This window comes from Thermobia domestica, chromosome 16 (genome assembly GCF_964235325.1).
Source record: "Thermobia domestica chromosome 16, izTheDome1.hap1.1, whole genome shotgun sequence".
Lineage (NCBI taxonomy): Eukaryota > Metazoa > Arthropoda > Insecta > Zygentoma > Lepismatidae > Thermobia > Thermobia domestica.
In genome coordinates, this window is record NC_137469.1 from 60,525,446 (window position 1) to 60,539,908 (window position 14,463).

At 33.9% G+C, this 14,463-nt stretch overlaps 1 protein-coding gene and 2 pseudogenes across 3 annotated transcripts in view; all 3 read left to right on the plus strand.

Moving 5' to 3' along the window:
• The first annotated feature begins 6,429 nt into the window (after positions 1–6,429).
• The window catches only part of LOC145673080 (ADP-ribosylarginine hydrolase CG2909 pseudogene), a 64,626-nt pseudogene continuing 56,592 nt past the window's right edge, over positions 6,430–14,463 (plus strand). Inside the window, exon 1 of the transcript XR_014128716.1 lies at positions 6,430–6,539. The product of XR_014128716.1 is annotated as an ADP-ribosylarginine hydrolase CG2909 pseudogene (transcript). The remainder of the gene's footprint in view (positions 6,540–14,463) is intronic.
• The window catches only part of LOC145673081 (ADP-ribosylarginine hydrolase CG2909-like), a 51,022-nt gene continuing 43,139 nt past the window's right edge, over positions 6,581–14,463 (plus strand). The window contains exon 1 of the mRNA XM_081742431.1: positions 6,581–6,714. The gene's annotated coding sequence lies outside the window, so the exon portion shown is untranslated. The remainder of the gene's footprint in view (positions 6,715–14,463) is intronic.
• The window catches only part of LOC145673079 (ADP-ribosylarginine hydrolase CG2909 pseudogene), a 35,497-nt pseudogene continuing 27,636 nt past the window's right edge, over positions 6,603–14,463 (plus strand). Inside the window, exon 1 of the transcript XR_014128715.1 lies at positions 6,603–6,714. The product of XR_014128715.1 is annotated as an ADP-ribosylarginine hydrolase CG2909 pseudogene, transcript variant X2 (transcript). The remainder of the gene's footprint in view (positions 6,715–14,463) is intronic.

Here is a 14,463-nt window from a genome sequence, read left to right on the forward strand (position 1 = left end):
GATCCATTCTTCCCCTTTGGAGTCTTTACTAAATCTTCCTTCACAAATATGGCAAATACTTTCATTCTCCTCACACTGTGTGGATGAGACTGTCTTCTTACTTGGCGTAGCATTTCTGGCGTTTTCTTCAATGAAATTATTATCTACTTGAGCTTTAGATTTATTTATGGATGTCTGCTTGTTCACCTTCTCCGCACACATAAACTGTGACAACACCTATCCCACACAGGGCTGGAGTGATAGACTGGAAATACGCGAAATGTATCCAAGATGATTATAAACTTGAAGACTGTAGAATTTATATTAGCCATGTTATTACAAATTATGTTATTACGGAACGTCTACTTTAGTAACCATCTACAAAAGCTCTTCACGTCCATTTCTTTCATAACTTAAAAAAAAGAAAAAAAGTGTGCTCGTATTAAACTGAATTCAAAAGCTCATATTTCACTGACTGTTAATGATTTTAACGTGTGGTGGTTGACAACTCTTTTTATAGAAAAAAAGTGAACAAAAAACTGGTGTTGTGTTCCTAGACAGATCTGACTATAAATCCAGTGACGAATTATATACTACGCATAGATGCCAAATTTTAGCTTATTATTCATTACCCCGATTTAACTATAGCTCCAAGAAAGCTATACTTTTTTATTCTACGTACCTGTAAACTTGTCTATTATTTCACAACAACTGCAGCGAACGAACTTGGGCTACTCTGCAAATTCACAAAACTCCAAACAATGCTACGAACTTCGTTGTTTTCATCTTGTGCAAGGTATATGTGTGCTTCGTGCTGCTCATATTAAACTGACTTCCCCTATATATATATATATATATATATATATATATATATATATATATATATATATATATATATATATATATATATATATATATATATATATATATATATACAGTGAAACCTGTCTTCAGCGGAATCGAGCGGGACTGGCAAAAATTTCCGTTAAAGACAGGTTTCCGCTTAATGGAGATAGACCTTTCCGTTAAAAAAAATATATATATGCTTATAACGGACATAATGAGAAAATATATTGATGTACGCAACTTGTCAATTACAGTACTTTTTCCTTCTACGGATTAATACCCCCCAAAAAAACTTAAAATAAACACAAAATATGCTGTGCACACTTTCCTTTATTTTTCCCAATAGTCAAGCAGGATTTTTTGCATACATTGCTACTACTTGGCTGCGGTATACTTCAGGACACAGAAAAGCTTTCTCTGGAATTTTGAAAGTCCTCTGAACTCTTTCCTCCTTGTTTTCACGACACGTGATGGAGATATATAACTTCTGCTTTACCTCAATTCCTTTTTTCCAGAACTTTGTTTTGTCAGTTTTCTTCTCATTTTTGTTGGCTGTCGCTAGTTGCTACACAAGCGGAACAGAAGTACGCCTACAAAGAAGACTGACAGCTGACATGCTACGTAGGACTAGCGAAAAATTGTAGGAGCTGAATATGAGTAGTGATTGACGAAGGTCAACACTGCCCATAAAGATTTAACAAAAGAACGAAGTATTTATCGCAGACAGTATATGTTTACCCTCTCACAGGATGTTTAAAAATTTTCTAAACGATGTAGTCTGAAACTCAGAATTTTCCGTTAAAGGTTTATTTTGCTTTCCGTTGTCCGCATAACACAGTTCCCGCTTAATGAAGGGACTTTTACATGTCTTTACTCCAAAATCCATGGGACCATGAAATATTTCCCTTTAAGACAGTTTTCCGTTTAATAAAGGGTCCGTTGAAGGCAGGTTTTACTATATATATATATATATATATATATATATATATATATATATATATATATATATATATATATATATATATATATATATATATATATATATATATATACATATATATATATACATATAGCTATATACATATAGCTATATATATATATATATATATATATATATATATATATATATATATATATATATATATATATATAATGTTGTTATAATCTTCCATTAGTTGTAAGCATCCGTCGTTGCCAGATTTCAACTCAGAATACAAAGAGAAGAATATCCTTATTCCGTTGCTGTTATTTATCCTTTGTTGTTATGTGAGTTCGCATACCCAATATATAATCTTGATTGCATATAGGCAAGGTGCTCTTATAAATTGCGAGACACTTTCATACATGTTGATCCACCGCAAATCTCCTCTGAGCCGAAAATCGAAAGGAGAGCTTCATGCGTGATTAGATTTAGTGAACATGTATTTGATGACTTTAGGTGTTTCCCTTCTATGCGAAAAGCTGATGACAGATAAACACACAGAGAGATACATTATCTTTTATTATTATTAAAGGTTTCAATAATCCTACATTTTAAAATATGGCTTGACTAGCGGGAGGGTTACCTTCGATGTGAATAAACCCGTTTTCGAATTTCCGTAAAGTCAATTTCATAATCATGAAATCAATGACGTGCGTAGAATTTCATTAAAGGGGGTTCATTTCATGTTCATATCTTTTCAGGTATGTGTGTACATATCTTCATACGTTAAATGTTTATTTTCTCGGAATACTTTGCTCAAGGGTAGATTTAAACCCGAAAACACTCCTTTGAGTACGCCACTGCATGGATTAACACTAAACAAGAAAGAAGAAAAAAAGTAATATGTAATTCTGTGTCAAGAACATGAATATGATCAGCTGAACAAACTCATTGAAACAATTGAGGGGGTGAGCGCAACAATGGTCTAACCCACATTTTTAAAAATGAAGAAAAATCAAACACATGTTTTTTTCTGTACAATATATATCAGGGGTGGATTCAGGGGGAGGCGATTGCCCCGATCGCCTCCCCCCCCAGAAGAGTAAAACTTTCTTATTTTATATATATATAAATAAAACCCATTCCAAAGTTTGGAGTCCTTAAAAGTAGCAGTATGAAAACCCACCGTCCCCCCAGAAGTCGGTCCTGGATCCGCCTCTGATATATAGGTCTATATATATATATATATATATATATATATATATATATATATATATATATATATATATTATAATATAATGTATGACACATTCAACAACTTGTGGTTACTTTTGGTATATTGTACAAAAAGCACATGTCTGTAATTTGATTTTTCTCCATTTTTAAAAAATGTGGGTAGACCACTGTTGCGCTCACCCCCTCAATTCAGTATGTTCAGTGGCATATGCAAGGGAGAGTTTTAGGGTTTTAAACACCTGTCGACAATATATTATACACAAATAAACATTTATTATATTAACATTTATAATCAAATATAGAAAACTGTATGAACTTGAAAGATTGACTTCCTTTTGATGAATTTCTGCGTACGCTACTAACTATGTTTATTTTCGATGATGGAATTACATTTTCTTTTCTTTTTCATCTGCCCTTGCACTAAAGGGTTTCCACAGGCTACATGACTAATCTTCGTAATATGCAGAAGGTGTGGCGAGCCGCGTGACCAATCGCTGGTAGCGTGAAAAAAAGTTTTAAAAAACGACTGAAGACTTCCTACACTCATTGTCCGTGGAAGTAGTGTTGCCAAGCCTCACATAATTTTCATCAGAGAGTGAAATAGAAATCGTTATTTGAAAGAAAAAAAAATAATTGTCATGTTTTAACAAAACAATTCAGTGTAGACAGAGTTGTAATGCGGTCCTCTTGCATTTCTTAACGTCAACGTTATTTTTAATACTATTATGTAATAGCATGCACACCAAATGATTAGAATTGAATATTCAACCAATAAAGAGCATAATTGTAATTAGTAGTTACATGATTCGTTATTGAGTACAACAGGTTTGTCTAAATTCATGAACATAGCATAATGCAACTTGACTCATGTTGAATTCCTGGAGGGAGAACACAAAAAATTAATTTTACAATCATTCGTTTTCATCAATTACCCGTCTTCTTTAGCCTAAAGAACAGGCGCGGATCCAATGGGCTATAACCCCCCTTGACGCTCAGGTATACACTGGATAAAATGAGCTTCAATCCTGCTTTACACTTTCGAGTGATCTAAACACTTTCGAGTGATCTCACCGCAACTAGATTACAGTGATTCGCATTACATTTTATTTTTATAGCTAGTAGAAAAGTTGGAGTTGATTATTCAAACTCTGATCCTGGATAATTTTATACTTGAAGACAGTTATTTAAAAAGAAGTTGAAGAAGAAATTGTGGGCTAAATGTGGCCCGCAAGCCAATAATTCATCATGCCTAGCGTAGATTATACAATAGTAGATCAGTGATCTCTGCGCAGAATAATACATGGTGTAGATCAATGGTTCTAAACCTAATTCCTATTATGGCCCCCATTTTATCACATCCTCTTGCTAACGACCCCCTTATAAGTTCTGGATTGTAATAATCTTGTGTGGGATTTTTAATACCCCCAATAGGTATATTAAAGGTTTCGTGAGATATCCATCTCTTTCTATAATAGTAGAATCCATTCCTTGTATATAGTGGATAAAGTAACTTCCCCAAAAGCGACTGGATTAAAAGCAAAATTTGGTCAATTCATTCATATTACAAATACCGAATCCGATCTGTCATACTGTTTCAAAATGGAAGCCTTTTGAAAATTTTAAAACTTCATAACTCCTTTAATTTTGGGTCATATAATAAAAAAATAAAGTGGTTTCTAATTTTGGTTAAAGAAATCTTGGACAATTGTTAAAAAAGGTTATTGATTATTTTAAATGACAAAATAATGTGCGTAACCAAGATTGAACCGGACATTGCGGCACTAGTGAAAGCACACCATGTTCACTTGTCAGGTATCCCATTAGCTTTCAGTTTTAATTGTATTTCATTCAATATGCAGGTTTTGTTGCATTTATATTTTTCTGGTATTTCAATATGTAGTTCTCGTTAGTTTCATATCGTACCTCTTACATTTAAACTGATTTTTAAATAAACTCTGCACCAGTTGAAACTGTTTAGTAGAACTATTTTTTGTTGTTCTCAACAGTATGTATAAAAATAAAAATATGCTTGTCAGAACAAAATTCAAAATAATATTTAAAAATATTTTCCGGTATTAGATTCTAATTATATTTATTTCTTCCTCTTATCTCCGCGACCTCCATGAAACCCTCTCACGACTTCCCTAAGGGTCGCGACCCTCAGGTTGAGAAACCCTTTGTGTAGATTTTAGCTTTTGCAATCCATAAAATTTCCTGCCGGCTAAGTTCGTGTATGTTCATCTAAGTGAGGTGTAGTTAGCACATTGTCTTCTAACACCATTAACTTTGGCTTTCTTGACGTACAATCTACTACTTCTTACTTCAAGTAGCTCTTTAACTGACTCATGATGATTCAAGCACTGACTTATCTTTTCTCGCAACCTAGAGTCAAAACCTGATCATCCATTAAAAAAAAAAAAAAAAAACGCTTGCAAACCATAGTTAATGGAAACGTAAATGTACTCTGAAAAAAGAAACGGAAAAAACGTAATATATATATTTCGTCTTATTAGAACATTAGCTTTCTTGCTACGCAAGGAGAGATTCTGTCCAGTTGTATAGATCTGAGATTCTCTAAGTTTTTCCTAAGTCAGCAGGTAAATGCTGTAATAGTTCCTTAAATGGTCTATCTAGACCTTGACAGACTCTCCCGGGAAAAATCAGAAATCATCACTGTCAAGTGCAAAGTAGACTTTCACCTACGCACTCCATGCTCAACTATTAAATGTGTGCAATAGCTTACTTTCTAATGGTTATTAATATTTCTTTTTTAAAATGTTAAACAGTCTGTTCTTTATGAAAATCCTGGATAACCTACTCCTAATGTCAAATGTGCTACGTGGCGGCTCTTGAGGGAAATCACATCAGTAAAAATTGTAATTTTATTGCCACAAACCAAAAAAAAAAAAGAAAAAGAAAGAAAGTTTCATACAGCTTCAGAAAGTTGTGTACAAAAATTAGTACATCGAGTAAGTTTTCATCTCTTAGTTTTCAGCGATAGAATTTATTTTTTATCAATGTGACTTCTCTCAAGACCGGCCACAATATGCACTCTTATAATGAAAGTAAATGCATATTACTAGCTGCTTTTTTTTTTTATAGATTCCCGGTATTGGTTCCAATATCTTTTCCTAAATTCTTTTTTCGCCATTTCTTTTCTTTGTTTTAATTTTCGTTCATACAGCAGACTACTTGAAGTTGGTCACTTGTCATTTCTGGCTGGAGGAAACTGTTTCATCGCGAAAATGTAGGGAAATTAAAATGGTTGCCTGCCATCTTAGCAAAATATTACCAGTGATTTGTAAGGTACCGATTGATTACAAGCTATTAAAAGTTCTAACTCGCACCATTCATTTGTAAAGGTTGTTGAACATTATTATGTCTGAAAACATACAGAAAACTAACATATGAGCTGGCAACACTAGACGATGCGCGAGGTGGAAAGGCCCGGATTCTTTCTTGGCTGTAATTGTCAGCTGGCAGAAAGGAGGAAAAGTTTGTGATAAAAACACTTCCACGTGGAGGAAAACAGTGTGGTATTGCGACTGTGCATTGCGTACGTATTTACTAGCAACACAAGGTTATGCAATAGTAGATGAATAATATAGTACAGAATACAGACTTGATTTATATGTTGTGTTTGTTTAACTTGTGGAAGTTACACATTGCGTAGTTTGTTTGCACAGAGTTAGTGATAAAATAATATTGTGTTAGAAGTAACCAAGTAGCTAGTAAGTATTGATAAATTCCATTATTCAGTTTACAGTGGATCTTCGGTTTGCAAACGATTCGATTTACACACAAGTTTTGTGAACATTATTGTTTTCCTCTGCTCACGGATAATATTTCGGGATACGAACACCCATACGCTTATACTGACAGTTCCACGTGCTTGATATATATATTGCACGTTTGCTACAAATATTACCGGACAGACTTCTGTGATCAAAAACTGATTTTTGTCCTCTTCTGGACCTTTGTGACTTTTTTGGGCCCCATACTGTTTTGTTTAATTTAGTATTACTCGTACTTATTTGTCTTTTTAAAAGGATAATTTATTTTATATTCTTCATCACAGAAAACATTTAAAAATTCAATGGGAAAAAATAATCTCGGTTTATGAAGAGCGTTACAGAATGAATTAAGTTCGTAAACCGATAATCCACTGTATTATTGTCTTGAAATGACTATACATACATACGTTGTTCCTTTGTGATCTTTCTTTAGTGGCGAGCAAATTATAACCATAATTCTTATTTATGTTATACAGAGTGTTTCAACTAACATTTAAAAATTACATAAACGTTGTAAATAGTAACCTTTAACCTTTTTTTTTTTTAATACTAGAGTGCACGATGGCTCAGTGGTACAGCGCTTACTTTTGGTGCGTAGAGTCCCTGGTTTGATCTCCGGTCAAGTAAATTAGTGGTGGACAACACCATGTCGGTGTTTTTTCCGGATTACTGTCGTTTCCTTTAACATTCTCATTCCACCAGTTCTTCCATCATCATCATCATCATCCAGTTACCTTAATCATCCGTCTCCCTTAGCTTAACGGGCATAACGTGGGACGTTAAACTGAAAAAAATCATTTTTAAAAAATATTTATATGCCTCAGGCGTTTGTTTCATGGTCAAATAATAATGAAAAAGGAAGGATAACCATTTCTCCGGTCTAAAATGAATCTTTATTTTTGGAGTGTTTTGCCCATTGAACAACATATAGGCGTATAAGTGACATTATAATTAATTGTGTGTGTAATGTATTTACTTATTACATACTGCATGTAAGAAGAAAGAATACACTTATCGTACATGAATTAGAAACTTCAAACGGAAGTAGGCTCAAATCTTGCAAACGTTCCGAGATTTTGAAAAAATAATCGAAAAAAAATATCCCTTTTATAGTATCCTTTGCCGATTTTTATCACGACGTCTTTAAATTTTGTCTATAAAGGGACATGTACAGATGTTAGGAAGAATGGCAAGGATATTCACGCTCATATGCGAATGATGCGCTGTGTAGAGAGCGCAGGTTCAGCTAGTCTATATATTAAAATTCTAGGTTTATACGTTTGTCCGCAATCCGTTCGACAATGAGATCACGAAAACCACCAGTGCTAGAAACGTATCGTTTTCGCTGCTCGATTCCAAATTTTGTGTAGATTGTCCAATTCTCATTTAAAATTTCAAAAACCATGTCGTTATTGTTCTATTCAACATTTTAGGGGCCGTTTTGTGCCCATAAGATTATCATTGTTGCAGGCCGAAACTACAGTGTTAGGCAACCAGTAGAGAAGTTACGTATGGCGGGTCAACGGACATTACAGGCGCTTTGCGTAAATCTGAATGGCAAATCGTATTGCATGCCGGCAACTTCAAAAACCTTAAAAGACGCAATGAGGCGTACTCGGACGGATATGGATTTATTAAAAAAAAAATATTTCCAGTTCATATTATGTTACTTCTACAAATTTACTACAAACTCACTCCAACATTTATACATAGCAGTTCACGTCCTTTATGAGTCTTCTATCCTTTACCTGTATGAGTAAGGAGACATACACAGTAGGAAGGAGATTCGTGGTCATAAGAACGATGCGCTGAGTAGAAAGCGCAGGTTCAGCTAGTATCCATTAATAAATATACGCTTCACATAGCCAAAGTGGATATGCAATCCTTAAAACATTGAAGAGTAACTAGTTGCATAAATATCCAGGCGAGAATGTATAGATGTACTGAAATCCATATCTATACATTATAAATGCAAACCCATTCATTGCTAAATGTAAGTTTCGTTTGATCTGTACTTTATTATTATTATTATTATTATTATTATTATTATTATTATTATTATTATTATTATTATTATTATTATTATTATTCAGTGAGTATAGGAATCAAAGAGGTTGTAATGATGAAAAATCGAATTCGGGATTTCAACGGATTTACATCAGGTATCGATACACCGTAAAAGAGACTTTTTGATTTATATATGTTTCTATGTTTACGTTTACACAGGTTTAGAGGACATTGTTCGACATATCGAGACAAAAATTTGAACTTAATCGTAAGGTTTCTCTAGCGAATCGGGTTTTGAATTTTAAAAACATCAAAATAAAAGTAATTTACTGGAGGATGAAAGTCGGAAAATTGTGATGTTGTTAAATAGGGGTACGTCTCAAAGATTTATTTTTCTTTTCTTTCTTTTTTTCTTCTTCTTCTTCTTTTTTATATGCTTTAATCAATGTTGCATTAACAAGCCTACAATATAGCATAAGTCATTTATCTTGCAAAACCCTTAGAAGAAATAGTAACTACTCTACTTTTCGGAAAATTTAATCTAAACTGCTAAAGGTCATTTTCTTGGTACTGTATAATTAAATATAATATGCCACTAACAACCTTTAAATATATCATAAATATTTTTGGGAAAGTTCAGAAAAGGTAGTTTACTGATAGATTGAGCTTTATTCAGACCATTTTCTCAAAAATGGTTCAGGCGAATATTTTTATATTTCATACATTTGTGTCTAGGAATTCTACGATACTTCATCACATAAATGCTGTTTTTTTTTGTTTGTTTGTTTGTTTGTTTTTTTGTTTTGGACAAATTCAGAAAAGTTGTTCATATGGTATTTATAAACAATCGTGAACAATCCTTTGTTGTACGTAAGCAAGATTCATTCACTAGAAGGATGTATTTTTCTTGAATATTTTTTCTCGAAAATGGCACGTGAAATTTTATTCATCTGTTGTATTTGTATAAATAAAAGCAACTGCTGCTGTGTGTTACGTCATCACCCGAAAATGGCTAAACCTGTTTTGATGTCATTTTAAATATACGCCCAGTATTTCTTCGAGACATAGACCATACTTCCAGGAAGCTTTGCCCTGCTCCGGAGCTAAGATAAATTAAATTGCGATTACGTCACTTTTGTGCAAGGCACGTTCTTCATTAATTAGTGTGTCAATGTAGCCCCGTCTTATTGGATTTTGCTCCCTCCTCCCAGAACAAAATTTTCTGAAGGAAATCCTACACAGACTTTGGTTTGGGGAAATCTTGTATCACTTCACTTTGATGGAATAATTAGCACCGGATGCGATGATTGATCACTAAATGGTTTTATTAGAATTTAGTATCTTTTTCAGCAGCAAAGCCATCTGAGACGTGAACCAACAGATTAATATGGGATCCGAACCACATGAGCTTTCGCCGGCAATCGAACCCAAATTTCCCGCGCCGAAGACGCGTACATTAACCATATAGCCACACGAAGAACCTCTAATTGATTACTAGTATCCATGGAGTTACTATAGAAACGTAAAGCGAACGCATGCACAATGCCTACAGTGTTGCAGCATAAAAATATGTCTCGTTGCTGTTCATTTTGCACGCTATTTTATTTATATGATGCACGTTTTTAGTGTATTTTCATGTCTTATATACAGTATATGTACTTTTATAATTCTTATTGTACATTTTGTTATTTTTATCTAGTGTTTTTTAACTTGTTTTTAGTTTGTTTCTATACTTTCTATTCGTACTTTAGATATTCAGGTTACACCGTTGTATACAAATGTCTGCAGCTCACAATCAGACTATTGTTTGCCATTGCTATGACCATAATCAAATCTGAAGGTCAAACATTCTACGCTGCACGAGGAGATGTAAATGTTTTTTTTTTTTTTTTTTTTAATTTCACTGCGTGGTTATGGCGTGTTGGCTAAAAGGGGCGGTGATCATGAGAATGAATGAAGTGGTAGAATGAAGAAATGGGAGAAACCCAAGAAAACGCACGCACACTGTGTTTGTCTATCACAAAGTCCATTGGGATCGAGCTGGGATCGAATCAGGTACCCCATGCACTAAAGGTAAATAATCTACCACTGAACCACCGCGTTCAAATCTATAACGAACAAAATACAAGTTCTTCAAGTAATGTTATTATCTAAACTTATCTAATTGCAACATTATGTGCTCAGCTACTACAACAACGTGGTCTTCTCCGTTGTACTGTCCACAGTTGTCCTATAACTCTTAACTACATCCAAACGGAAGGTCGACGAAAACTGTTGTTTTATAAGAAAACACTAATAATATGATCGACTTTGACTAAGGAAACCACACAGATACATTGCGAAGTCCGAGTAAACTCGTTTAAATCATAAGTAAATCGCCCCCGGAAAGCAGAAAGGCGCTAAGCGCCACTTTCCTTGATTTCCAACTAAGTTCTATTCTGACTTCCCATTTCATGTTTAATCTTGGCAGAAAGGAGACAATATGAAAGGTCTGCAGTGAAAACTGAGTTCTATAGAAGATAGAAAGAATCAGAATTAATTAGTATTTCATTCGTTTTTATGCTGTCCTGAGAAATTTGCAGTTTGGCGATTAGCACCTTTCTGCTTTCTGGGGACAAAATGTCCGTAAGCAAAAGTTCAACGGGGGAGTAGATAGAAAAAAATAGAAAAGGCTGTTTAATGGTGAAGAGATTTTCTTTCTTTTTTTAGTTTAACAGTGTTGAATACCTGTGCCATGTTATAATATGGAGAATTCTTTTTCTGTTTTCTTTGAAATTCAATTGAAATTTTAATTTATCGCCTTTTTCTACAAATTTGTTTAAATATCCCTTATTCCTGACAATTAAATTATTATAAGAATTTTAGAAAATAGGACACCTGCTAAAATACTGTTAAATAAATGCTTAAGAGGCTTCACCCCGACGAAATTAAAATACCGCTAATTTTACAGTAATTATGAGATATCTTCAAGTAGATAAAAGATAATCGAAATACGGAACAAGAGCGCTCTAGACAATATTATTTTACATGAGATACCGTTATCACGACCCACTTATTTGTTTTCGATTTCGAGCCATTTTGAAAATCGGCATTTATTTTCGCGTTTCTAAACGGCTGAAAACGGAAAGTGACTAGGTGACTTGTGATAACGGTACCCCATGCAAAATAATATTTTTTAGGGCGCTCTTGTTCCACATTTCAATTATCTTTTATGTATTTGAAGATATCACATAATTCCTGTAAAATTAGCGGTATTTTAATTTCGCCGGGATGAGGCGTCTTAAATGGTTTTGATCGGGTCTTGTATAGCACAGGCACTTGTCTTAATTGTTGAAATTTTTGTGAAGACACGTCTCAAGTTTAATTAAAAGTTTGTTAAAAATCTTAAATTAAACTCTTTAAATTCATATGGTTATGCCATTTAGGTGAATGAATAATAAAACGAAGGAGGCGGATAATTAATGGAAGTGAATGTTTATGAAATAATTAGTGGAATGAGAATGTAGGATGTAACTAAGAACCTTGACAAAACTCACAAATACGATGTTGTCCAACACAAATTCATCCGGTCGGTGATCGAACCAAGGACCTCTCACACCAAAAGGTGAGCTCTCTACCACTAAGCCACAGTGACTCGAAATAATTTTCGAGAAAATAAAAGAGGTCATAGAGAAAAAAGAGTGCATAATTGTGATGGATGATATTAATGCTATTGTGGGGAAGCAGTGTTCGGAGTTGAAAAAAAAAAGCAGAGGTATGTTTATTACGATTTTGACTCTACATACCGGCTGTGTAATGTTGAAATACAGTGAGGGTATATTGCCTAAAAGATTGCATTTCTATTTACATAATGACTGAAAATCATTTTGGAGCTTCTTTATAGTTATGGGGAGAGAAGACGATGAGAGACTTTGATCCCCAGGCAACAACTTTCTGAAAAAAATAAAAATAAAATAAAAATAATCCCTTATTTTGTATTATAGAGAATTATACACGAAAATGTTCAAAAAGCGAATGAGGATATTAACAATTTAATGCGGGAAAACTCCCAGTTCCCCACTCGACTGCGGGGTATTCCCCCACAGCAGACAACCCTAAATCCACCCATGCTCAAAACACGACATTTATATGCATTAAGGCAAGAAGACAGACACACATATACACAACAAAGAAACAATTCAATATAACATATCAAAATATCTCATTTTAAAAACAAAAGATAAGAAAAAGATAAGAAAAATGTCGGTGTTGACAACTTCGAAATCATTTATACATAAAAAATAAAATCTTTTTATACGTGCAAAGCTATTCGTCAATTTCTATGTATAAAAATTGATTTATTAAGTAGGTATTTTATTTAGCACCCACTTTCCAGTGACGGTATGTTTTAATCATTGAAAAAAACAGAGACAGTATGTCTTCATTACTGAAGAACCAGAGACAGTATGGCATACCACCACATACCATCTCACTTCGACCACTGTGGGGAAGTACAGAAAGGTAATATGGTTATAAGAAAAGAAATGAGAGACAGGAGGAATTGATGAACAAAACTTGCTTATGATAAAGAAGATGTAGTTCATCTTTAAGTTTAACGTCCCACTATTAGTTATATCTCTTAGGCTAAGGAAAACAATGATTAAAGCAAGTGAATTATGATGGAAGAATAGGTGGAATGAGGAAGTGGGAGGAAACGGAAGTACCCCGAGAAATCCCATGAGCACGATGTTGTCCACCACAAACTTACTTGGCCGGGACTCGAACCAGGAACCCCACATAACAGAGGTAAGCGCTCTACCACTGAGCCACCGTACCTGCCAAGATATAGTTCAAACAAAACATAAGAATAACGTGGACCTCGAAGTCTTTCAGATTTTAATATCATAGGATCGGTTCCTCAAAAGCTTATATTTACATATACGTACACTGTATATTCCGTAAGTTGTAAAATGTCATGAAACAATACTAGAACAATAAACAAGTCATATTTAATGCCATTGTCTCTAATTTATCATGCTTGGTTTTAATTTTATGACACGTACAATTGTAAGAAGTTTTATTATTTAAATTAACTTTACGCTAGAATCAAATATCATATTACCTTTTTAGGAAACATGACTGGAAATAAATCTCTCTCAATATTATCGCATTTATTAATCTACGTATTTATGTGTATATTTGTGTGTTACCCAGGTATAATGGATGGGTGGGAGTAATTAATAAATAAATAAAAAAAAAAAGGAACTTGGGTTCAACTTTTTGTTCAATGACCTGACCGAAATGTGTTCAAATAAAACCACACCCATTTGACGTCACCAGTCAATCAATAGGAGTCTAAACTTTTTAGACGGATTCTCCAACGTCGTGTCTATCTAAATGATCTCCTCTCCTTTTTTTTCTTTCTTTGTTAAGTTGCATTTCAAATTAAAGGCGTTTTATCCGAGACAAAATTCATAGTGGTGAAGACTCTTCGCTAATTTCATCTCTACTTGAAACAGCGTGTTTTCAACTCCTTTTGTATGCTGTATAAAGGACCTTTCCTCGTAAGGATCTTTCCAAGCAAGGTGAAATCGACCTTTGATTCAAATTGGTTCGTTATTGACCCAAAATGTTAGTTTTGACCTAACACCACCCCAAAAAAAGTTTTGACCCCCTTCCCCCACCTCTTACCGAATTATC